Source organism: Onychomys torridus, unplaced genomic scaffold (assembly GCF_903995425.1).
Source record: "Onychomys torridus unplaced genomic scaffold, mOncTor1.1, whole genome shotgun sequence".
In the NCBI taxonomy this organism is placed as follows: domain Eukaryota; kingdom Metazoa; phylum Chordata; class Mammalia; order Rodentia; family Cricetidae; genus Onychomys; species Onychomys torridus.
Window position 1 is genome coordinate 3,667,643 of NW_023414046.1, and position 26,686 is coordinate 3,694,328.

General features: G+C 38.8%; 1 pseudogene; it reads right to left on the bottom strand.

The window, feature by feature from the left end:
- Nucleotides 1–1,663: 1,663 nt before the first annotated feature.
- LOC118576622 lies at nt 1,664–26,686 on the bottom strand (annotated as a pseudogene).

Sequence of the window (26,686 nt, forward strand, 5' to 3'; positions counted from 1 at the left end):
GTTGATAGAGAGGAGACAGGAAGTAGTAAGGCAGAGTGAAGAGAGAATTTTAGCCTTTGTGGATGGATGAATAGAAGAGGTAGGAGGTAACAGGTGCCTTCCTGCTTCTCTGATGTATGTACTGACATTTCTCTACCAGCCTTTCCCAGGACCACGATCATTCTTGCCAATAACAGGCATGACTGCTCTGACAAGCTACACATTCTCAGTAGAAGATCTGGTGCACAGAACATCTGGAGAACAGCCACCATTGGATTTTCAGCAGAGTCCTAACTGTCTGGATTAATAGTTGTGGAGTCTTCTATGATAAGGAAGCTTAACCAGAGGCCATGATCCTTACACAGACATTTTAGAACATCTATAAGCTACTATTTGAAGGTAGCTGAACTTTTTTATTTTTTTGAGACAGGGTTTCCCTGTGTAGCTATGCACCCTTCCTGGAACTCACTTTGGAGACCAGGCTGGCCTCAAACTTACAGAGATCCACCTGCCTCTGCCTCCTGAGTGCTGGGATTATAGGCATGCACCACCACTGCCCTGCTGGTAGCTGAACTTTGAAGATAAAAAGTGGGATTCCCTGTGAATGATGGGGGTGCATCACGGGCCTTGGAGACAGGTAAGGCAATATGTGCCACTTATGGGGACTCTATGTGTGCTATTCCTTGCCTTTATGACTTCTAATTTAAACTTCTTGAACTAGTCTTCCTGACTGGTCTGCCTTTATTGGACATGGTGCGTACATACACCCTAGTTCACATACACTCAATACACAGACAGGCACCAAGGCACAGGATCTTGTCCTGACTCCATCTGAAGTCCTAGATATGGAGAATCCTCTAATGTTATGGCCGGAAATGCCCTCCTGATGTGAAAGTATTTCCCAATCCAAAGTGTGAGTTGAAGGAATATGCATCAATTTAATAAAAGGTCATGATCTGTGAAGAAGTGATGAGAGGAAGGCTGTTTAGATGTTTAGAGTCAAAAAGAGAAATGAATACAAAGTGGGAGTAGTTATAGCCACACATTTTATGTACATCACCACAATTCAAAGAGTGCCTCCATGCACTGGCTGAAAATTGGCTGTTTTGGTTGACGTTTGTACTTGGGTTATAAAATGAGGTCCTATGTTAGCAATAACTTAATATGTAGTAACTTGGTATAGTATAATCATGAAAAGTTACATAGCATGTAAAGAATTTGGATTTCTTTGTAATGTAATCATATACCATAAGAAAGCATGATAAATTGGTGAAGTGTCATATGGGCTTCAGAAACAATATACTATATTGACACAAATTTGCTGTATTGAATGTCAAATATAAAACATTCGAGAATATTTACAAACATGACTTGAATGTGTTTGTGAGCACCCACAGTTGACACAGTAAGTACTTTTGGAATCCAGTTGTCAAATTAATAATGTATGTGGATGATCCAAGTGGAAGAATTCACAAATTTAGATTTCATCAGCAAATGAAACCAAAACACAAACGCAATAGTGAATGCAAGAGGAGGACTCAACACCCATCTTGTATTTCCACATGACAAAAAGATGGATACAGAATTAATGTAGCCTAATATGATAACCTAAAGAAATAACAGCCTATGGGATCAAATACCAAATTATACCTTTATATGTGAGTATTCAGACAGTGAAGAACAATCATGCTTCTAAGCTCTTTAATTTAAGAAACGTTGGACTAGGTTTCAAGGAATTTCCTCCTAGCATATGTTTTCTCCTAATATGATGAAGAGAGTTCCTTCCTGGCCTTAATAGTATGATGTAGCACTTGGGGGCAAAGATGATGCCTAAGAGTGATGCATTGGAAGCCAAGATAGAGAGGACTTCCATAGCCACCATGACCTTGCCCTTGGTGCTGTGGTAGAGGAAGCTGACCCAGACACTGCAGAACACCAGCATGCTGAAAGCCAGGAATGTGTCAGGCAGATTCCTGGACAGAAAAGCCATAAGGTAGCTGCCTATAGCCAATGTTCCCAGGTATCCCAGGATGCAATAGAAGGCAACAACTGAGCCTTTGTTGCAAAGGATGATGATATGTCCATGTTCTGAATGAACATCTTTGTCAATAAATGGAGGAGAGGTTGCCAGCCAGATTCCAGAGAGAACAAGTTGCAGCATGGTACAGATGGGAATGATGAAATTAGGGGCCCTTGCTATCAGCAGCCAGCTCCTCATTCTCCTTGGAGCAGTGATCTTGAAGGCTATAAGTACAGTGAGAGTTTTGGCCAGCACAGTGGAAAGAGCCACAGTGAACAGAAGTCCAAATGTGTTCTGCTGCAGAATACAGGTGACTGTGCTAGGATGGCCAATGTAAAGCAAGGGACAGAGAGAACAGAGGGTCAGAGTGATGAGCAGGATGTAACTGAGGTGCCGGTTATTGGCCTTGACAATGGGAGTGTGTCTGTGCTTCAGAAACACCCCAAGAACAACAGCTGTGAGTGAGGAGAAACCCAAGGACATGACTCTGAATATCTTCCCCAAGGGTCATCATCGGCCAGAATGTCACAGTCTTATGTTGACAGTGGCTCTTCTCATTGTTTGCATGGTGAGATCTGGACACTTCACACACTGATCCACATCTGGCAGAAATGCAGGTGATCATGAATGCATACTCAGGTTTCTCTTTTTATCCTAAGCCATTTCCCAGCTTCAGAATATTCCAGTGTAATCTGAGAAATTTGTTTGCTTCAGACACAAATATAGAAGAATTTTCTAGAGAATATCCTTAAACTTGATTTGCCTTCTACTTCATGCTGACACAAATTAAACAGCTTGAATGCTTTCTCTGTTGTTACTTGTATAGTATCCTTGCCTGTGGGGACACTGTTGTATCTGTTTTATAAGTCATTAGAGCACTGATATACATTGCATTAACCTAATTTGGCTGACATTGCTTCTTCATCAATACATCTCCATTCATTATAGGGCACGGGATTTTAGTGCGATGGCGAGAATGTCCTTGAAATTCTTATCTTACAATGATGTTCTCCTATATGTATCCCAAATATACCTACTTTTGTAAATTCCATGATGTTCTCTATGTCTTCATTCTCTAAAGGAGCCTGAGTGAATTAGTATTCTTAACTTCTTGGGGCCTTGAAACACTTCACCAGTGACAGTGTTCTCATAATTCTGTACAATAGTATCTATGTAATGAATAAATACAGAACTGCTCATACATTATAAAGTCTTCATCTACAGTGTTTGAACACTATAATTCTGATAGCTTATCAATTTACTCTTACATTATAATATATTCTCATGGATTTTTATGTCCAAATTTCAATACATTAATAATGCACACATTTTATATACCTTTTCATTTTCAATATATATTTAATTGTCTTTATGTCATCATGTTACCATTCACATTCCCTATATAATATATGATGATCACGATTTCCCCTCCCTAGTCCTCCCAGATATTCCTGACCTCCATGAACACACAATTCCACAGATCTTCTTTCTTTCTCTCTTTAAAGTAGAAACTAAAATGCTAAAAAACCAAACCAAAGAACTAACTTCTCTCTCTCTCTCTTACACACATGCACAAACACAGACACACATGCATATACCCACACATACATGCACTATAAAAACACAAAGTTGCAAAGCACTCTATAATGGAAAAGTCTAATAAAAACAAAACAAACAAACAAAATTCAGGTGAAAGAAAGCAAATGAGACAAAGATACATCTGAGGTTGTTTTGTGTTGGCCATCTACCCCTGGGCAACAGTCCTATCCTTAAAGGTTATTACTATACCAAGTGATAGTTCATTGGGAAAACTTAGTTTTCCTTTGCAAGTGAGCAACAGTTGCATAAATATTCTTGGTAAGGGTGGGAACTCATGTCCATTTCTTCATCTTCATGCTTTGATTCCATCTGGATTTAGCCTGGGCAAGCCCTGTGCATGCTGCCACAGTCCCTGTGGCTTCTTATATGCCTCAGTCCTGTTGTACAGACTTTATTTTCACTTATGTTGGTATTTTTTTGGTTGATTGGTTTTTATTATATTTGTGTTTTAATTTTACACATCAGCCATGGGTTCCCCTGTCCTCCCCCTCCACCCCCCACCTCTACCTTCCCTCTGGCCCCTCTCCTCCATTCCCATCTCCTCCAGGGCCAAAACTCCTCTGGGGATTCATTTAAACCTGGTGGATTCAGTACACGCAGGTCCAGTCCCCTCCTTCCATGCTGAGCAAAGTTTCCCTGTGTAAGCCCAAGGTTCCAAACAGCCAGATCATGCACTAAGGACAGGTCTGGGTCCCACAGCCTGGATGCCTCCCAAACAGTTCAAGCTATTCAATTGTCTCACTTATCCAGAGGGCCTGCTCTAGCTGGGGCTCCACAGCCTTTGGTTCATAATTTATGTGCTTCCATTTGTTTGGCTATTTGTCCCTGTGCTTTTGCAAACTTGGTCTCAACAATTCACACTCTTACAGTCCTTCCTCTTTCTCAACAATTGGACTCCTGGAACTCTACCTGAGGCCTGGCTAAGGATCTCTGCATCCACTTCCATCAGTTATTGGATGAGAGTTCCAGCTCGACTGTTAGGGTGTTTGGCCATCTGATCACCAGACTAGGTCAGTTCAGGCTTTCTCTCGACCATTGCCAGCAGTCTACAGAGGATGTATCATTGTGGATTTCTGGGGAAATCTCCAGCACTCTGCCTCTTCCTGTTCTCATGTGGTCATCATTGATCATGGTCTGTTATTCCTTGTTCTCCCTTTCTGTTCTTGATCCAGCTGGGATCTCCTACTCCCCTAAGCTTTCTTTCCCTCAAACCATGCCCTTCATTACTTCCACTGTTGTCCAGGTTGTTCATGTAGATCTCATCCATTTCTCTGTCATTGGGTGACCCCTGTGTCTTTCCTAGGGTCCCATTTTCTAGGTAGCCTCCCTGGAGTTGTGTAGCAGTCTAGTCATCTTTGTTTTACATCTAGTATCCTGTTGGTATTTTTAATGAATTAAGAAATTAATTCTGTTTTTAGTAGCATTAACCCTCTTTGTTAATATTGTTTGTTTTCCTTCCTATTTCTTCAGCTTGCCTACCTATGCTTATTTTATTTATTTCAAAATAAAAGGTCTATTTTTAATTCATGTGTGTGGGTCCTTTACAGGTCCAGCAACCATGAATACCCAGTCCCTGAAGAGACCAGGATAGGACATAAGATATCCTGGAACTGGAGTTAGAGTGTTGTGAGCTGCCATGTGGGTGCTGGGATGTGAACCTGGATCCCTAGAAGAGCAGCCAGTGCTCTGAACTTTGGAGCCATCTCTCAAGCCCACATCAGTAGTTTCTGAAGTTATACTTTCACACTGCACTTTCAAGTCTCTCTCCTCCACTGTTACTTCTTCTCTTCTGTATTTGGAGTATTTATTTTGCTCTTAATGTCCTAGGTCATAATAAATGTGTCATATGTTGCACACCATTTCTTTTTAAAGAAAGACATGTGCTATGTCAGCTATGCAAATTCTTTACACAGTATTAAACATTTTCCAATACAAAATAGATTAAGATTTCCCTACAGTATTTGAGTGAGTACCATATTGAATTCTAAACTGTCTAATATTTGTGTGTTATTCTCATCCTTGGCTTTCATTATCTTTTAAAGTCTAGTTATTAACATGTAGCTCTATGGGATTTGGCTGTGGTAGGTGAAATGCTCCTCCTTTGTGGAAGTAGAACAAGCACATGAACCTTGTACAAATAAGTCAAACATATCCAAGACAACGATGAGGTGATCCATCTCATCAACCTCAACATATTTGCTAAAAGAACTAGCTCTTTGTACATATATAGTATGAAATGATTCCAATTTAAAAAAAATAAAATTTAGAAAGTCCCTATTATAGAGGTAAAGAATGTAAGTTCACAAATCTTTTCTAGATAGTAATTATTCAATTAAAATATCCTAGGAATAAAAGAATATTCATAAAAATTTTAGCAAGGTAAATCTGTGAAATTTCTCTTCTTATTCCATGTAATGACACAATTACATTCATGTGCAATGGATTTAGATTTTATTTTCTATCTATGTGTCATCCACATATTATCTATCTATCTATGAAATAAAATACAACTCTCTGATATATTATATTTTCAGAACCATGCTGGTCACCAAGAATTTGGAGATGTAAAACTAAATACCACAAATGGTCCTTATTGGGATCATTATGAAGAATTGATACTTAGTTGGGGTATGTTCAACTCTGTGGTGGTTTTTAAAGAAAATGTCCCCACATTCTCATTTGTTTGAATACTTGGTTTCCACTTGGGAAGGATTGGGATATTTGGCCTTGTTGGGATGTGTGAGGACTTTGAAGTTCAAAAGAACTAAAACCATTCCCAGTGTGCTCTTTATGCCCCATAGTTATGAAGGAAGATGTGATTTTTCATCTTTTCATGTTAGCATACATTTGCTCCCCCATCCTAGACTTAAACTCTCTGAAACTATAAGCTCCCAGTTAAATGCTTCATTTTATAAGTTCCATTGGTCACTGGTATCAAGGTAGGTACCAGGGTCTGTTGCCATGATGATCTGACCATGTGGTTTGTTTGGACAACTGTGGAAGAATTTGGGACTTTGGACTAGAAAATCAGTTTAACACTGTAAGTAGAACTTATTAAGTCATCCTAGTAGGAGATTGAAAACAGCAGTACCTAGGACAATTCAGAACATGGAAGCCAAGATCAAAAGATTTCAGGAAGGAACAATATTTGCAACTGGGTTTGAGAGCATTTCTGTTACCTGATCCTGCAAATATGCCTGGGGATGAATAAAAATAATGGGCTAATTTAATTTATGGAGAGCATTTCAAAACAAACTAAAATTGATGTACTTCTGTAGTGGTTAGTAATCGTGCTTATGCAAGTCTACAATTAAAAACAGTAAGTGGGACAAAAAGCCCAACAAACAAACAAAAAGAACAACAACAAAATCCAGAATGTGCAGTTAGAAGAAAAAGAGCACCGAGGAATTCAATATTGGTGCCAAAAGCTGAAAGATATAGGATTAAAGCGAGGCCTTATCCACATTGTAATGACAGGAAGGGTTTGTTTAGTACAAGACACCACCTAGCTAAGCTTCCAACTGGTGAAAAGAAAAGACCTAAGTAATTTTCTGCTCCTAAAGAAGCAAGATCAAAGGAACCCTGCTTCAAACATTATTCAAGGAGGATGGACCCCATCCCACAGAGACAGCTGGAATTGACAGTGTTGTCCATAAGTTAATAGCTGTAGACTCTTGAACAATACATGAGTTAAGGGGTTACAGAATCTTCCTCGATATTTAAAAGCTGCTTAGACAAGATTTAAGGCTGAAGCATCTTTATATATATATATATATATATATATATATATATATATATATATATATATATATATATATAATATGTGAAAGCCCATTGTTGGAGCTGTGAAAGTTAAGATTGGTTCATTTTCGAGAGCCCAAAGTTCAGATATGCCAAAGTTATAAGATATCTGCCAAGAAGAGGGTTAGAGAGAGAGCGGCACCAGCCCACAATAGAGGACTACACTGAAGGCAGTGAAGCTGGAATGGAAAGGTCATCCAGGCCTTTGTCAACAGACGAGGACTAGAGTTATTCACGACTGCATTTTGATCTTGCCTTGGTGCATTATATCTTAATTATACCAGTATTTCTCTATTTTGTAATCCTAATATATATTCTGTGCCACACGTTGGGAGAAGTATGTAATTTGTCTGTTTATTTTGTAGGGAGTAACAATTAGGAAATTTCCTTGCATTTATTTCAGTAAGGCTAAATTTTAAATACCATTGAGATAGTGAAGGACTAGGAAGACTTTTCAACTCAGATTAAATGAATTTTTTAAATTGTGACATGCTCATAGGAGTACAGGGGTTGGGAGTAAAATGTGGTGATTTTAATAAGAATGTCCATTATATGTCATAAATTTCTGTGCTTTCTGCCCTGTTGGTGGAACTATTTGGGGAGGATTAGAATGGTTCCCCCCTGGTAGAAGAGACATGTTGCTGGGGAAGGGCTTTAAAGGATCATGTCATTCACAGTGTGTCTGTACTGATTCTCCACTGTTCATGTTGTCACACTGTCTTAGTCAATTTAGTCAATGAGGCATATATATATATATATATATATATATATATATATATATATATATATATAATGTGTGTGGGGAGAGAGAGAGAGAGAGAGAGAGAGAGAGAGAGAGAGAGAGAGAGAGAGAGAGAGTGAATGAGAAAAGATTGCTAACTGGGAATAAAGTAGGCTTTTGAAACTTTGAAGCCCAACCTCAGTGACAGACCTCCTTCAACAAGGCCATACCTCCTAATACTTACCAAATGGTTTCCCAATTGCAGACCAAGTATTCCAACATGAGTCTATGGGGAGCTTTTTCCTCAAAACATCATACATGACTATCCTCTGCCTTCATGGACTCTAACTACCTGAGAATGTAAGTCCAGGTAAATGCCTTCTTTCATAAGTTGCTTGGTCATAGCAATAAAAAGACACTGAAACAAGTAGCATGGTGAAATGAAGCATGCTACTCTGGTGAAGGAAGAGCAGTTTTCTGTAAGACAGTCATGTCCACAACTGTTCAAGAATACAAAGAAGGTATAAATCTCAATGTCAATGGTGTGTTATGTTAGAGGGAAAAATGAACTGCAACCCGTGCTTTACTAACAGCTGGAAGGAAGAGGATTTTCATTGGAGTGAACCTTACAGATTTTTTTATTTGCTTAGATATTACAGATGTGGACAACTATAAATGTTTTCTGCATGATTTACATTTACCTGTCTCATTGGAAATTTCTTTCTCTGGACAAGGGGTACAGTCAAAGCAACAGGCAGCTTTGCCCTCCTGGTGGGTTTTCCTGAATCCAGGATGACAGCTCTCACTGCATACAGACTGAGGAATCTGAGAATAATAATATGAATGGTAGCAAATATTCAGGTTTTTATGGATTCTGTAATAGGTATTAGTTTTAAATGTTTTCAAATATGGAACTTTAATTTGTTTTTATTGTCTCTAATGCAGACGTTGCAATGTTTCTACTAGTAGGGTGAGTTATCCAAAGGCCCATGTGGTCAACATGGGCCCTAATAATGTGATTTTATTGGAAAATTGTTCAAAGGTTATGACGTGAGGCACAGAGGTAAAAATTAAGGTACTTGGTAGCATGTCTTGGTGAGACTACAAACCTACTGTCTCTTGAATCCTGGATACAAAAGTGAATAAATTTTCTTCCATGATAATGGTTCATCTTGTCTTCCATTGTAGTGGTTCATTTTAGAACCAGTGTGGAAAAAAACCTATGAGAATTATTGTGAAAGTTTTTCTAGATTGTGTTACTTGTGGTCAAAAATCCTCTCTAATGTGAGTGACCATGATTTATTGGCCCTGGTCCCTGAATAAATGAAAAGAAAGAAGGTGAACAGTAGCATTCAGTTCTCTCTGAAACCTGACTGTTGATACAATGTGAACCTCTACATCTGCCATCTAAAATCATGGCTTCCAGCAGTGATTGAATATACCCTCAAACAAGAAAAATCCTCTTATACTATTTGTCAGGTATCATTTTTACAAGAAAACAAAAAGTAACATGTTGACACATTCCAATCATGTTCTTCTGCATTGATAGGAGTCTAAATGCAAAAGGCCAACTGACCATTAAGGGAAAGTTCCAAAATGGAATGAAAATAAATCTTCTGTCAAGTTACTCATGACGGTGATAGAAATAATCATGACACATGCTATATTTATGATGTTAAATAAGTGAGAAATTGGAAAATAAATAGTTCATCCAGTAAAATTAGGTACGAAGACAATTCTATTTATTGGTTATTAGTGCTGGGGATGTCTTTTTGTATGCTGTGAATGTGCGTTGCTCTGATTTGGTTAAAAATAAAATGCTGATTGGCCAGCAGCCAGGCAGGAAATATAGTATAGGTGAGATCAGCAGAGAGGAGAATTCTGGGAAGAGGAAGGCGGAGTCAGGAGTAGCCAGCAGCTGCCATGAAAAACAAGATGTAAAGATACCAGTAAGCCATGAGCCATGTGACAAAGCATAGTTTTATAGAAGTGGGTTAATTTAAGATGTAAGATGTAGCTAGTGAGAAGCCTGAGCCAATAGGCCATACAGTTTGTAATTAATATAAGCCTGTGTGTGTTCATTTGGGTCTGAGCAGCTGTGGGACTGCAAAGACACTGGAGCTGTGAGGGCACAGGAAAACTTTCAGCTACAATTATATGTTTATAATGGGCCCTGTGTGAACACTGAAGGGTCATGACACACAGAAATATCTTTTTTGAAATTTACTACAGATCAAAATACTGAAGCAAGATGAAACCCACCTCTGTTAATCCTGTGGCCCACTGTATCATGTGATAAGATAAGGATAATTTCTGGCCCTCTGGAGCATTTGGAGAAAATGTTCCTACTTTCACATTTAAACTAAGACCTTCTGGGAAATTCCAAAAATTGAGAATGTCATATTCTGCATGTGTTTTCCTTTTCCAATCCAAAACCACATGGTCTCCAGCATGACTGATGAGTTGTGTATTCTTTAAAAAAGGGTGAAGCTAAAAGAGATGCATGCTGTTATGTTACATAAACTCCAGAGAAGTACAACAAAGGTGGAATCATGGAACATCTCTTCTTGATTTTAATCTCTACTTTGAAAAGCACCTTTAATATAGGCATCAATCACATCAAACAAATGATACTCAAGGATAATAGAAATATCATTATGCTCCTAAAGTTTCTAATATTTTTCACTGGAAAAGTTAGAATGATTCATTTCTAATTCATGGATGTGCATGGAGAAAAGTCTCCCCTTCTTTGAAAATTAAGTTTTGAAAAGACTTAAAATTTCACTATATAAAATGAATGATTTTATGAGTGATAATTTTCATAACATAAACATTTTAGATGTCTTCAGGTCCATTGAGACAATTATTTGTCTTTGCCCTATCTGTTGTATGAAATCTGTTGGGTAATGGACACTTTTATATTGAAAAAAATTACCCTGAAAATATTGTATGACCCTTTGTAATACAACTGTATATTGACTTAAAACAGACTTCTCCTTGCAAAGTCTTCCCTGCAGATTTTTTGATAAAATAATCTAAAATATGTATTGTCTCATTTGACTGCATCTATAAACTCTTTGTGTGTCATGTTGCTGATGATATAATATTACACAAATAGCATTACCTGCCATGGGAAGAATACCATCTCTTTTCCTTTTCCAAAAGTGTGAAATTGTACTTGATTGAGAGTCATCTCATGTAGACTGTAGGCCACAGAATAGATAGCATTGTACACATTGTAACTCTCTTCACTCATGGTCATGTCAAATATGTTCCCTGGCAAGAATCCCAAGGAGGCATCAGGCAGGCAGTTATCCACAATTTTAGTCTTTCCTCAAAAATGAGCAATTGAATAATGAGTGCCATAATACATGAAGATAAATTTCTTGTGGGTATTTGAAAGGACTGGCTGTCTGAATAAAATCTGTAAAATTAATCATGTCTTCCTTATGGTGTGAAAAAACAAGGCCCCATGCAATGAATCCAACAGAAAACAGTTAAAAAATTTGGAATTATCCCAGTGTGAGGTGAGGACCCAGACTTTCCATGTGAATAACATCTGCTTAATATTTACTATTAAGCTTAATAGAGAATCAGTGTCCCCATAAATAATAATCACATTTGCTGATAATTCCAGGATTTGCACCTGATTTTTTAAGGGTGTGGTCAGAAATGAACCCCTGATGACTAGGATCATTTCTACAAATGCTATGCAGACTCCATTTTTCTCCATCTCACTTCTCAAATATGACAGAATCTGGGCACCTTTGTGATCATCTATGATGAACAGCCCCTCCCAGTTCCAGTGGAAATGAAGCATCAAAGATACAATGCCAAGTGTCAGATATGTGTCCTTGGGGGCCACCTGGTACAGGGAAGAAAACCGTCCTTGTTCACTGAGGGTGGTATCAAAAGGCCCAAAGGTAAGCTCCAGAGTAAAACAATCAGAAAGAAGAACATTGTCATAAAATTCCACTCAATTCTACAGCAATGGTTTAAAGCCTCTTGGAGAATACTGCTTTGAAGGTCAAATTTGTCTTCCTATGGGTTTTTCAAGAAAGTACAGAAAATTTCAGAGGTTCAATAGTGTACTATTTCCTTTCCTTTCTCTCTATTCAATGCTGTAGAAACAGATGCATCTCCAACAGTCTGTATCATTCTCTTCTCATTAAGAGTGATTGGGTTCCCTGCTTTCCCTTACCTAAAATGTTGCCAAATAGAGCTGACATCATGTCCTATCCCATCACCTTCTCTCACCTGTGGATATTTGTAGAGATCCAGCAGTGTCCCTACGTATTCAGATATTGCCCATGATGGTCCTGTAAGTACAGCAGCTGACATGCCCTCTCTTGCACATCTGTAGTTAGGGATGCCATAGCCAGTGCCTGAAAGTGAGCCAAAAAGAGTTGCCAGAGTGCCCCTTTGACCATTTGGGATGTTATGGACCTCAAATCCCAGGGATGTGTTAGGTAAAAGATAGGGATTTCTGTTGATCTCCTCAATGGCAAACATCATGGCCAAAATACATTGGTAGTTCCTCAACTTGAACCTGCACAGAAGGTAGAAAAGTGTTTAGGAGGAAGATTCATAGGAAACAACACATGGGTCTGGAGAGATGGCTTAGCATTTAACAGCACTTCTAGAGGACGTGTGCTCAATTCCCAGCAGCCACATGGTAGCTCACAACTGTCTGTAACTCCAAGATCTCATACCCTCACACAGAAATCATGCAGGCAAAACACCAATGCACATAAAATAGAAATAAATTAAAGACATAACACATGATATACGTGTATGTTTAGTTCAATGGCCTTTACAGTTTGAATGCTTCTGTTTCCAAATATCTATGTTTAAGTATCTCCCTAGCATTTGCTGGAATGAGGAGTTTTTAAAAAATTATTGAAATAGATTTTTTCATATGATATATCCTAATTACAGTTTCTCCTCCACCAATTCCTCCCAGGTCCTTCTCACAACCCCTCTGACCCAAATCCACCCTTTTACTTTCTTTCTCATTAGAAAACAAGCAGGCATCTAAAAATAATAATAAGTTAAAATAAAAACAAACAAACCAGTATTGGGCAAAACAAGCAAATGACTAGAAGAAAAAGTGCCAAAGAAAAAGGAACACATAAAGAGGCAGAGACATACATTTTAATATACAGAAAACCATAAGAACAAAATGTTAGAAACTATAATATGCACACAAAAGATGTATAATGTTAAAAAATTAACCTCCAAAAACACCATTGAGCTTCAGTTTTTTTCATAGCTACTACTGAGCTTGGGAACTGCCCTTAGGAATAATTTGTATACCTAACAAGTCTCCCTTAGATAAAACTAATTTTCTATTTACCACTGGGTTAGAGATGGAGGATTGTGATAGCTTTGAGATCACTTCTGAATTAAAGATGGGGGCTTGTGTCCACTTCGTCTCTCAGCATAAGCACTGCATCTGTTTTATGCTGGTACAGGTCCTGTGCATGCTTCCAAGTTTATCTGAGCTCACATGTGCAGCAGTCCTGCTATGTTTAGATGACTTCATTTCCTCAGTGTTGTCCATCTTCTCTGGCTCTTACAATCTTTCCACCTCCTCTTCTGCTGCATTCCTTGAGACACAAGGGAACGGATTATATGGATACATCCAATGTAGGACTGACTATGCTACTTCTGCAGGGAAATTTTCTGATGATGGCTAGTAATACATGTATCTATGAAGATATCAGAATGCCCTAAGGAGTCATTTTATTTCTATATTCCTTTAGCAAAACAATAGGTTTTGGCTTCTTCCTAGGTCTGTGGCCTATCTAGTGTCATGTTCTTGGCCACCTGAGCAATGTTGGAGTCTATCTGATTGAGTCAATTTTAAATCCAATTAGATATTGGTTGGTTACTCCACAAGCTTTGTGCCACTATTGTACCAGTATATCTTGTAGTTAGGGAACCATTGTAGATTGAAGCATTCATAGCTAGATTGGTATTTACCTTTCTCCTTTGGTAGTACACAGAGTACTTCATCTTGATGGATTTTTCCTGTGATGAATATGCAATGTCCTTCTCGATCTCTTTTGATTAATTTTAAATTGAAGACTATTTTGTTAGATATTAAGATAGCTACAACAACTTTCCTCTTAAGTCCATTGGATTGGAATGTCTTTTCCCAAAGCTTTACTCTGAGGTAGTGTCTATCTTTGAAGTTAAGGTGTGTTTCTTGCATGCAGCAGAAGGATGGATCCTGTTTTCATATCAATTCTGTTAGTCTATGTTTTTTTATAGGTCAACTGAGTCCATTGATATTAAGGGATATTACTGACCACTGATTGTTAATTCCTATTATCTTTTGTGGTAGTATTGTGCATTTCCTTTCTTTAAGATTTATTGGTGTGAAATTATCGATCATGTGTATTTTCATGGGTGCATCTAACTTCCGTAGGCTGGATTTTTCCTTCTAGTGCTTTCTGTAGGGCTGAATTTGTGGATTGGTATTGTTTAAATCTTGTTTTATTGTAGAATATCTTGTTTACTCCATCTATGGTGATTGAGATTTTTGCTGGGTGTAGTAGTCATGTCTGGCATCTGTGATCTCATAGTGTCTGCATAATGTCAGTCTAGGAGCTTCTGGCTTTCAGAGTCTCCCTCCATTGAGGAGTTGGGTGTTATTCTGATGGGTTAACTGTTATATGTTACTTGACCTTTTTCCTTTGCAGCTCTTAATATTTTTTCTTTATACTATATGTTTAATGGTTTGATTATTATGTGGTGAGGGGATCTTGGAGGGGAGGTTCCAGTCTATTTGGTGTTCTATAGGCTTCTTGTATCTTGATAAGCATTTCCTTCTTTAGGTTGGGAAAGTTTTCTGCTGCTACCTGGATGGCAGGACAGCATTTCCTCCAGACTTCCACCTCCCCACCTCTCCTCTCTGTTTGTCCTGCCTATCCTATACTTCCTGCCTGGCTACTGTCCAATCAGCATTTTATTTATTCACAACATACAGGACATCCCACAGCAAACCACTTTGGAAATAAGTATGGTGACTTCTCATAAAATTGGAAATCAATCTACCTCAGGACTCAATGATACCACTCTTAAGCATATACCCAAGGGATGCTCAATTATACCTCAAGGACACTTGCTCATAGCAGCATTATTCATAATAGCCAGAACCTGGAAGCAACCTAGATGCCCCTCAACCAAAGAATGGATAAAGAAAATGTGGTATATATACACAATGGAGTATTACTCAGCTGTAAAAAACAATGTCACCATGAATTCAGGCAGATGTATGGAATTAGAAAATATCATCCTGAGTGAGGTAACCCAGACTCAGAAGGACAAATATTGTATGTATTCACTTATAAGTGGATACTAGCTGCAAAGCAAAGGATAATCAGACTACAACCTATACCTCCATAGAAGCTAGGAAACAAGGAGGACTCTAAAAGTAATTCATGGATCACCTTGGGAAGGGACACAGAGGAGATATCCATGAGCAAACTCGGGATGAGGTGGGCAATAGAGATGAGGGGATGGGGAGTCAGAACATGAGGGAACAGGATCACTGAGCTCAGGGAGGGATGGAGTAGGAGAGCAATGAAAGAGCTATCTTGCTAGTGGGAGACATTATGGGGTAAGGGAGAAACTTAGTGATAGGGAAATTCCCTGGAATCCATAAGGACAACCCCAGATTACACTACTAGTAATAGTAGCCTACCCTGGTAATCAGATTAGTGAATACCCTAACTGTCATCATAGACCCTTCATCTAGTAACTGATGGAAGCAGATGTAGAGATCCACAGGCAAGCACCAGGCAGAGCTCTGGGAGTCTAGTCAAAGAGAGGGAAGAGGGATTATGTGAGCAAGGAGTGGGGGCTCAAAATCATGATGAGGAAATCTACAGAGTCAACTGAACTAAGGTCATAGGAACTCACACACTTTAGACTAACAGCTGTGGTGTCTGCATGGGACCAGACTAGACCCTCTGCATATGGGAGGCAGTTGTATAGCTGGGTCTGTTTGAGAAGCCCCTGGCAGTATGATAAGGATGTGTCACTTGTACATGAGCTTGCCATCTGGATCCCATTACCTATGACTTGACACCTTGCTTTCCCTTGATGCAGTGGGTAGGTGCATGGTCCTGCCTCAATTGAATGATCCAGCCTTTTCTGTTCCCCCATGGGAAGACTTACTCTTTTGGAGGTAATGATGGGGTATAGGTTGTAGGGGAAACATAAGGAGGGAGTGGGAAGAGGGATGAGAGTGGGATCTGTGGTTAGTATGTAAAATGAATAAAAAAATAAAAAAAGAATTTACCAAATGATGGATGATAGGCTTCCTTCCTTTGCTTTGCTTCAGGCTGCTGCACACAATATGAGGGTGTTTAACTCTCCCACATACCCATAAGATTATATTGGGAAGACCTCCCCCACTACATCTCAGGCTCAGATAACAGCAATTGACAGAACACTAACCATTTCATTCTCATGTCACTACAGACACTCTAGTTCTCCTTAAAGTCTATACACTGAACTATCTGAGTCTCTGCTGACCTTTGAGTCCACCACAAGATTCCATTTGCTCTACTCTGCTGGGTCAGGCAGGTGGCCACAATGACATTGAAACCAAGTTGGAAAGAATTCTACACAGTGAATCTCTCCACTGCTAAGGCTATGAAGATAGTTGACATTATATCATGGATCTACCACACAAAGGTCAAGAAAGTGAAAGCCATGGACACTGCTGCCAAATGGACTCTCTCCAGATTATGGTCCCATTGAAATTCAGGTTTCACCTGGCCCTGGAGACTTCTACTCTCTACCCCTCTACTTTCTCCTGAGACTTGGGTTTGGTGTGAATACATGGTTATGGTCTAAACCCCATGACCTCAGTCAGACCTAGACCTGGGAACCAATGAAGACAGATACAGGAGAGTTATTAGCTAATGTGACTACTGAACAGAAACAAATATTCACCTTATCTTTGCTCACTGATGCCTGTTATTCTGCCTTATGGGTTAACACATATGGATAACAAGAAAATTAGTTGGCCTCTGAGATTACTTGGTAGACATGTACCGATGGTTTGACTAAGTGTGCATCTTCTGATGCTTTCCAAACTAAGTGCATATGTTGATCAGGACCTAGAGATATTAACAGCTTCAGTTTCTAAATTAAAACAGTAGTTATATTCCCTTGCAGAAATGGTCCTACAAAATTTGAAAGGCTTCGCCTTCTTATGAGATAAAAAGAAAAACCCCTTGGCTTTGGGAAAAATTGTTTTTTTCTATGCTAATTGTAATTAGGGAAAATCCTGCCATAGTTGGAGAAATAATTGGGACCAATCTCTGTTGTCTTGATCATTCTGGCTGACTACTCTACTCTCAGCACTGGTTGGGCCTTTATTCTTCATTCTGATTGGATTAACATCAGGGCCCTACATCTTAAACTAAAACAGTGTGATTCCATGGATTGACTTATTTACTAACGGCAGTTGTTGGTGCAGAGCCCTAGACCTTAGTAGGCCCCAGACATTAGCACATCTGACTGAATGATGGAAGTACCATTCAGACTGTAAAACTCAGCACACAGACAGCACAACCTACTAAAACTAAAACAAAGGCCTAATCCATCAACTCTATCTTTCAGGGAAAGTCTCAAAAATGTACTAACCTTGCATTTTTTTTTGATTTTTGCTTCTGGATAACTGTTCTTATTAACTGAAGTATGTCACCAAAAACATATTTTCTGTGCTTAAAAGCTCACCAGGAGAAAGGCTTGGGGGTTACACTGTGATCCCAAACACCCAGTGCTGTTGCTGTCTAGCTAATAATGACTTCATTTGGTTTATATCCAAGTCAGAGCAGTCTTCTCTGGTGAAAACACCACAACAGTGTATTATTTAAAATCTTTCAATATCTTAACGATTTTATTGCATCTGTATTTCACTGCCTTGGCTACACTTATCCATAGATACTTTATGTGGAGAGTTATTTTGAGAGGGATTGGTTTCTTGATTTCTTACTCAGTATGTTTAGCATTTGACCATCAGATTTAGTATGAGGCTTTTGTATCCTGCTGTGCTGGTGAATGTCTGTATCAGCTGTATAGATTTCTGAGACAGTCTTCAGGATCTTTTTTTAAATTTTACTACATCATCTGCAAGGAAAGATGCTTTGATTCTTTTTCTATCTGTAACTTCTCTGTTTCTTTCATTTCCCTTATTTCTCTTGGTAGGAATACAAGTCCTATATTGAACAGAAGCACTGAGGATGGACATCTTTGTCATTTTCAGAAATTTATTGAAACATATTGAGTTTTTTCTTTGGTTTTGATGATGCTAGCTGTGGGTTTATTATATACTGCCTTTGTAATGCTGAGATACATTCTCTTTATCCCTATTTTCTCTGGACTTCTATCACGAAATGCTGTTGGATTTTTTTCAGAGGCCTTTACTCTATTTAATCAGATGATTAATTTTTTTCCTGTTTTGTAGAGAGCTGCGTGCAGCCGCGCCTCAAAGATGGTGCCGGCTTTTGCCCTCTGCCTTCCCGATGGTGAGCGCTCTCTGTGATAAACAATTCCTTAATTGGCTAAGGCTGAGAATCTGGCTTGCTTACACGCACCTGGACCTATTGGTAGTGCCCACGTGGTGTATCAGGGTTGGCTACCCAGTGATTAGTTAAGGCTGTGAGCAGGTTTCCCCAGGGTCAGAAGTCAGAAGATTGTTCAAGGTTCCTGAATAAACTGCTGAAAGAAGAGCTTGGTGTTGCATCTTCCTTGCTGGTCGAGGCGGTCGCAGCAAGTGGTGGCCCGTACGGGGATCTCAAGGAGGGCTCAGAACTTTCTGCAGTCAGGGTGGTGCACCGGTAAATCCCAGGTAAATTGGGAACCCGCAACGAAAGCGGGGTTAAAGGAATTCCCGGGTGAATTGGGAACCCGCGACAAAAGCGGGGAGGTTTTTGCTCTTCTCTGTAGATAAAGAGAGAGCGGGAACCAAGGGCTAGTCGATAGACAAGCCAAAAGTGAAAGTGAAAGACTGTCTAAAAGATTGAAAAGTTTTAGACATGGGCACTTCCCAATTCGCACCCATTTTTTTTCTGGCTCTTAACGAGCTACTGCACTCAAAGAAACTAAAGATAAAGAAAAGTACCTTAGAGAGATTTTTGGACGAGTGTGATATTGTTGCCCCATGGTTTGCCGTTTCCGGAAGCCTCACGATATCCTCCTGGGAGAAACTGGGAAGGGATCTAGATTTTGCTTTTGAACAAGGAATGCTTAAGAGTGGGGTAAGACCAGTCTGGGAATTGGTAAGAGGCTGTCCTGAGGATCAGCGTTACAGTGAAGTGGTAGAGAATGGTCAGGCCTCCCTAGAAATGCTGCAGGAGGAGAGATCAGAAAAGGGGAAGAAAAGAGGGGGTTATACTCCGATCTTACTGAAGTAGAGACCTCTGAGTCTACAGACTCAGAGGAACTGCAATCACTCATAGAACAGATAGAAAAGACAAAGATAAGAAAGAGGAAGAAAGGGAAGGAGAAGAAAGACCCAGACAAAGGAGAATGTGCCCCCCCCCCCCCCCCCCCCCCCCCCCCCCCCCGCACGCCACGCCGCACCCTCGGCTCCTCCGCTCTATGCGGAGGGCCCCGGAAGTGGCAGCTCCGGATGCTCTTTCAGCCCAGATGTATGGAAAACAGTCAAAACTGAGTTACACCTAGCCTGTCCAGTATTCTAGGATCCACAGGGACAGCAGTATCATGAGCCTTTAGATTTTAAGGTGATAAAATCCTTGGCCGAGTCTGTGCGGACCTACAGGATCACAGCCTCTTTCACTGTAGCCCAGGTGGAGGCCTTGAACAGGCACTACATGACACCCAGTGATTGGAGTGGGCTTGTACTAGCGTGCTTGAGCCCAGGCCAATACTTAGACTAGAAGGCCTTTCTGATTGAGTTTGCTAATGAAGAGGCTGCGGCCAATAAGAGCAAATTGACACCCTTTGGCAGATTGCCCAGCTCGGCTGTCAATGGAAATATGCTGAGTTGTGTGTGACTAGTACCCAGTATGAAAACTTTACCCGTGCTGCAAATCTGTCTAAACAGTTGTCCAGTTATCTTTTAGGAAATTGGACGGGAGAATTCGACAACCTGATGGAACAGCTGAGGGTGGCTATCATCACGGTGAACTCGACCTAGGTGGACACCGGACTGGTGGAGGGATTATCCTCATGGATCTCGGCTGCCATGAATCATCTTAAGGAGTGGGCAGGTCTGGAAGCCTTGATGGGCCTCCTGGTGTTAGTCTCTTTAGTATGCCTGTGGTGCATTTGCCAGATCAGAGATTCTCAGCGTTGCAATGCAGCCATGATTATTCAAGCCTTTACAGCCATTGAAGCAGGACAGTCCCCTCATGCCTGACTGGCTACCCTAAAAGATTAGTGTGTTTTAAGCACAGGATGCGAGGCTCAAGCACTGCACTTGGGGTCTGCTGAGATTTTGGACCCCAAGAAGAGCATGTCTGATTGCATGTGGGTTGATGCCCTGTGTCCCACCTCTGTAAAAAGGGCATCGGACGGGTCAGGTGTCCTCTGGGTGGATGACGCCTGGACAGACACTAGTACATGTCCAGTTTTGACAGAGGTCAGACCTCTACTCTTTCCTGTAGCTTTGCAAAACAAAAAGGGGGAACTGTAGAGAGCTGCGTGCAGCCGCGCCTCAAAGATGGCGCCGGCTTTTGCCCTCCGCCTTCCCGATGGTGAGCGCTCTCTGTGATAAACAACTCCTTAATTGGCTAAGGCTGAGAATCTGGCTTGCTTACGTGCACCTGGACCTATTGGTAGTGCCCACATGGCGTATCATGGTTGGCTACCCAGTGATTACTTAAGGCTGTGAGTAGGTTTCCCCAAAGTCAGAAATCAGAAGATTGTTCAAGGTTCCTGAACCTTGAAACTGCTGAAAGAAGAGCTTGCTGTTGCATCTTCCTTGCTGGTTGAGGCGGTCGTGGCACTGTTTTAGTCTGTTTATGGTAGATTACACTAATTAATTTAGGGATGTTCAACCAGCCTGACATTTCTTGGATGAGACAATAAGATTATGCCACATAACCATTTTGCTATGTTCTGGAATTTAGGTTTCAAGCAATTTATTTGTGTCTATGTCCATCAGACATTAATCTATATTTTTTCCTGTTTAGGGTAGGGTCTTTATATGTTTTTGAAATCAAAGTAATACTGCCTTCATAAAGTATATGTTCTTTCTTTCCCTTTTTTGTGTAATAATTTAATACATTAGTGTAAGATCCTCTTTGAAAGCCTGGTACAATTTTGCACTGACTACATCTGACTTTGTGCTTTTTTATTTGGAAAACTTTTAATTAATGTTTTGATATCACTGGATGTTTTGGGTCTATTTAACTTAATAAGGTTATCTTGATTTAATTTTTGTTGGAAATATGTATATCTGGAAATTTAGACATTTCTTTAAACTTACCTAATTTAGAGGAATATATATGTTTTTAAACATCTCTTTATGATTCTTCAAATGTCCTCAGTGTCTGTTGTAATGGTTCCCCTTCCACCTCTAATTTTATTAATTTTGATTATTATTAGGATATTATTATATAGAATAATATTACATTCATTATTATAAAATTAATTTTAATTATCTATCTTATTTTTTATTTGGCTAAAGTTTTATCAGTCTTTTATCTTTAGTTTCATTCATTCTTTGTATTGATTTTTCCACTTCTAAGTCATTAATTTCTGCCCTGATTTTGATGATCTCTTCATTTGATTTGATGATCTTATCTTCATGAGCTGTTAATTGTTCTTGTATTTTCAAGGAGTCAGGTGTCTCATCGAGTTATTAGTTTGTGACTTCTCAAATTTTCTGATGTGGATTCACACTGCCATAAACTTCCCTCTTATGACTGTTTTCAGTTTTCCCATAGATTTTGGCATGTTGTGTTTTAATTTTCCTCAACTCTTAAGAATTTTATAATTTCCTTCTTGGTTTGTTCCTTCAATGAAGATTGATTCAGTTTTGTGTAACTTAACTTCCATAAATTTGTTTTCCTTCACTTTTTTTGTTGTTTCTATCCATGGTAGACTGAAACATTGCAGGATGTGATTTTAATTTTTTTGTATTTTATAGACTTTCTTTTATCTTAATATGTGGTCTATTTTGCATTAAGTCCCATAAAATATAGAGAAGAATGTGCATTCTTTAGCTTTTGGTTGCAATGTTCTTCAGGGATATGTTAAGTCTTTTTGATTTTTCAAAACTCCAAATATATACAACCACAAAAACTGCAATGTTATAAAATAATAGTGACAGTTAAAATCCAGAACCAAAAGGACACAGAAAATTTCAAATGAGAAAGATGGAGTCACATTCAAAGAGAAGCCTATCAGAATAGCAGCAGATTCTTTCAGTGGAGAATAGAAAGTCAAAAGGTATGGATGTTCTATAAGTTATGAGAGAGTACCAATGCTCCACCAGACTTATATAAACAGCAAAACTGTCAGTTGTAATAAAAGGGAAAGGTAAACTCTTCATGATAAAAAAGTTTGAAGAAAATTATTACCACTAACAGTTTTGAAAAAGAAATGGAGTGGAATAATAAGGTATAAAAAATAATGCTAAATAATGTCCAAGATTTCAGGAAACAACAATTCCAGAACAATGAATAATAGACCTCTAACAGAACAACTAAAAGCAAACAAATGCATAACATCCAATAATAACTGTTAATGTTTATGGTCTCATAATATTATGACAAGACAACACAAATAGAATGAATCAGAAAACAATACCCAGGATTTTTCTGTCTCCAAGAAACACAATTCACAACCATGATAGACCTCAAATTAGAGTTAAAGGATGGAAAAAGAATCCCAAGCAAATGCAAGTAAAACTTAGCATGCATAATTATCCTAAGATGTGACAAATAAGACACCAAGCAAAACCCACTCAGAAGAAATAGTGAAGCATACTTTCTACTCATTAAGGGAAAACATCCAATAACAGGGTATTACAATTCTAATCATGTACACATTAAACATAGGAGTCTCCAACTTCCTTAATGAAACAGTATTAGATTCAAAGGCACAGATCAAACCCAGAACAGAGATGGTAAGTGACTCCAACTCCCCATTTTCAGCAATAGACAAGTAACATGGAACAAAAAACCCAAATAGAGAAATTCTGAAGTCAAAGAATATCATAAGTCAACTCCATCTTTATATTGAACTCACCTAGTGCACTTCTAAACCTCTAGATAGCTGATATGTTTACAGAAATTACTGTTTGTCCACTATGCATATAGCAGCCTTCAGTAACACACCCACATGAAACAATACTTTCAAAATGCCCTTGAAATAAACTCATCCTGGCCCAGAAACTTTATTTTATATCAACCAATGGGAATTGATGATCAAAATCTTGAGAAAGCAGTTTCTACACAGAATATATTAGTTTGAAAGCTTTAAAAACATCTATAGAGCTCCAATTATGGGAATAAGGACTCCTTTATGTTTATATGCATTATGTACATATCAGTGCAAAATATGGGACAATGTTTCTGTTTCACTGTGAGAACACAGACTTGGAGATTGGCATTTTGTTCTTTTGGGAACCCAGATACAAACACACTGTGGACAACTCAATAGGGGTTTATATCCTGCCCAAAAAGTATTACACATGAAAATTTCACTGAAAGGTATTCACAAACTGTGTTGTTTTATTAGGTCTACTTACAAAGTGTTTCTGGTACTTAAGAGCATCTGGAAAGATAGTTGTTAAAGAATACTATTGTTAAATATATAAATATTTATTTGTTTTTTAAAAAAATTTCTATATAGACCATGCCTGCCTTGAAAACCTATCTATGCCACACAAATGCTCAGATTATATGTATACACTACCACAATAACCAGCAACATACTGGGTTTGGATAGCATATTTTTTTTTGCCAGGAAGTGTATAATTAATACATTTAAATTTGAAAGGAGGACATATTAAACTCTGTAATTTAATCACTGAATATTTTTACAGATGATGAATTATTATCCTCTACTCCATAAATAGATATTCATGTCATGATGATAAATATATTCAAAAGTTGCTTAACTTTTTATGAACTTCTATAAATATTACCCAGAATTATGGCAATTAAGAACTTAATCATTTGAAATAATTGAGGATTGAACAGAAAGACTCTGCCATTTCTGAAATGTATAGTTTTCATAACTGATAAATAATAATACTTTAAGAATTGTGACAATGGTGTCAGAATTCACAGACTCGTCACTGCAGGAGGGGGACATCGAGATCATGATGGGAGGATGTGCAGAGATGACCGGCCACACTAGTGGAAGCTCATGAACTGGACTGGTGGCTGTGGAGCCCCCTTGGGTCTGGACTAGGCCCTCTGGATATGGAAGACGGTTGTTTGGCTCAAACTGTTTGGAAGGCACACAGGAAGGGGGTTGGGATCTGTCCCTGGTGCATGGGCAGGCTTCTGGAACCTGGTGCCTGTGGTTTGACACCTTGCACAACCTTGGTGCAGTGGGAAGGGGCTTGGACCTGCCTAGGCTCAGTGTGCTGGGCTCTGCTGACTCCTCATGGGAGACCTTGATTTGGGGGATGTGGGGATGTGGGGTGGCTTGGGAAGGAGGGCTGAGGGGTGGGAGGAGGGAAGTGGGGGGATCTGTGAATAGTATGTGCAGTGAGTAGAAAATTTCTTAATAAAGAAAAATAAAAAAAGAAAACAATAAAGGTAGAATAATCCATGTGAAAAAAGGAAGGAAGGTACAATTTGAAAATGTGTTTTCTAAATCAAACATGTTAATTTTTATAGCTTTCGTTATTACAAGTTTATTTTAGTTTCTTTTCTGATTTCATAAGATATTAAATCATACTTACAAAGCACTCTCTTCATTTACATATTAGATAAGCCAGCTACAGAGAGATCACATTATTACAGTTCCCTTGTAGATATGGGGTTGCTGCTGTATAACCTGAAGAGGGACTTAGGCTGATAAATAGTGGTGTCCAAGCTGCTAAGATTAGAGAGCAGAGAAGAAGAGGAGGAACAGGGACACCATCTGCTGTAAGGGAGAAGAGTCTCTTTCCTGCATACAAGGTCAAGTGTCTGGTAGACTATAGAGCTTTGTAACCTTACTTGAAGTAAGCTATGATCCCTGGAGCCAGTACATTCTTCCACAGAATATTTTATTTAGATGCTAATTTTTAAATTTCCCTAGCTGTCTTCAGTATATCCATTTAAGATTCATCTTTTTAAGATATCCTAAATATCAAATGACATTTCACACTTGAACAATTTTTCTCTTCCTACTTCTGAATTGATTACTTCCTCCACAGTCACATTTCAGCAGTGATAGTAATGCTATACTGATAATTATCCAACCTCAGTCCTATGTTTATTTTAGGTGATTTTCCATCTACTGCCTCCAACCTAACTCTTGAATATGTATTTCTGTATTGCCATTGTTGAGTTCAGATTTGAGAGTAAGCTGCACTTCTCATTTTCAGATACTTATTGCGCAGTTACCTACAGTGATGAGCATGTGAACTTGAGATAAAACACACCTGATTTCTATTAAACCTCAAATACATGATGTTTTTTCTTTAGCAGGACCTTATATACTCAATTAGACATGTCTGACACTATATCTCAATCTTGCATCTTTGAGAATAACTATAAGCAGTCCTCAGAGGCCCCATCACAATTAAGGGGCACACAGAAACACATTCATAACAATGAACAAATATACATTGTATGTTCATGAAGCAAACAGGTAAGCCTGTAAGTTATCTTATAATACAAATATTAGAAATCAGATAAAAGAATCTGAGACAAATGAAGGCATTTCCTTAGCAGAAAGTTGGTCTCAGTGTCTAATTCTGACATCCCTGCTCTCAAATCGTCAGCAGCAAACACTTCACTCATACACAGTGAAATCGCTGGTCACTAACTTCACTGGTATCATCTCTTCTCATAGGAGCACAGATAGACTTCTACAGTCCCCTCAAATACTCTACCATCCTGTATTATATAATCCATCTGCAGTAGAGCTAATATGGAAAACATCCAAATCCTGAGGAGTTAGAGGCTTGGCAGAGAATATCGGGGAAAATCTCAGTGTCTACTGTGGAAAAGAAAATTAATAAAACTCAAATTCCCATTTCCCCTTGAAAGCACAAGATGAGTCACTAAAAAGACAGCACCACAGAAGAGATCCAGGAATTGAAGTGAGGAATAACAATATTTGAATCCATACTTCTCCCAAGGCACATAAATGCCAAACTGAGATAATGAATGAATGGAAAAAAAGACATACTCAACCATAAAATATCTGTTAAATTTAGTCATCCTCCAATCAATTGTTCTTTTGAGTGCATAGATAGCAAAAGCAGGAAAAAACCCAGTAATCACCACGTTTCCTTTACCAGTTAAACGGTAATTCCTTCTGACTAAGCACTCAATGATGTTGTAGGAACACAAAAGAATAGGAATCTGCAGAAAGCAAGAGATAAAAATCCAAGAGAAGAGCAT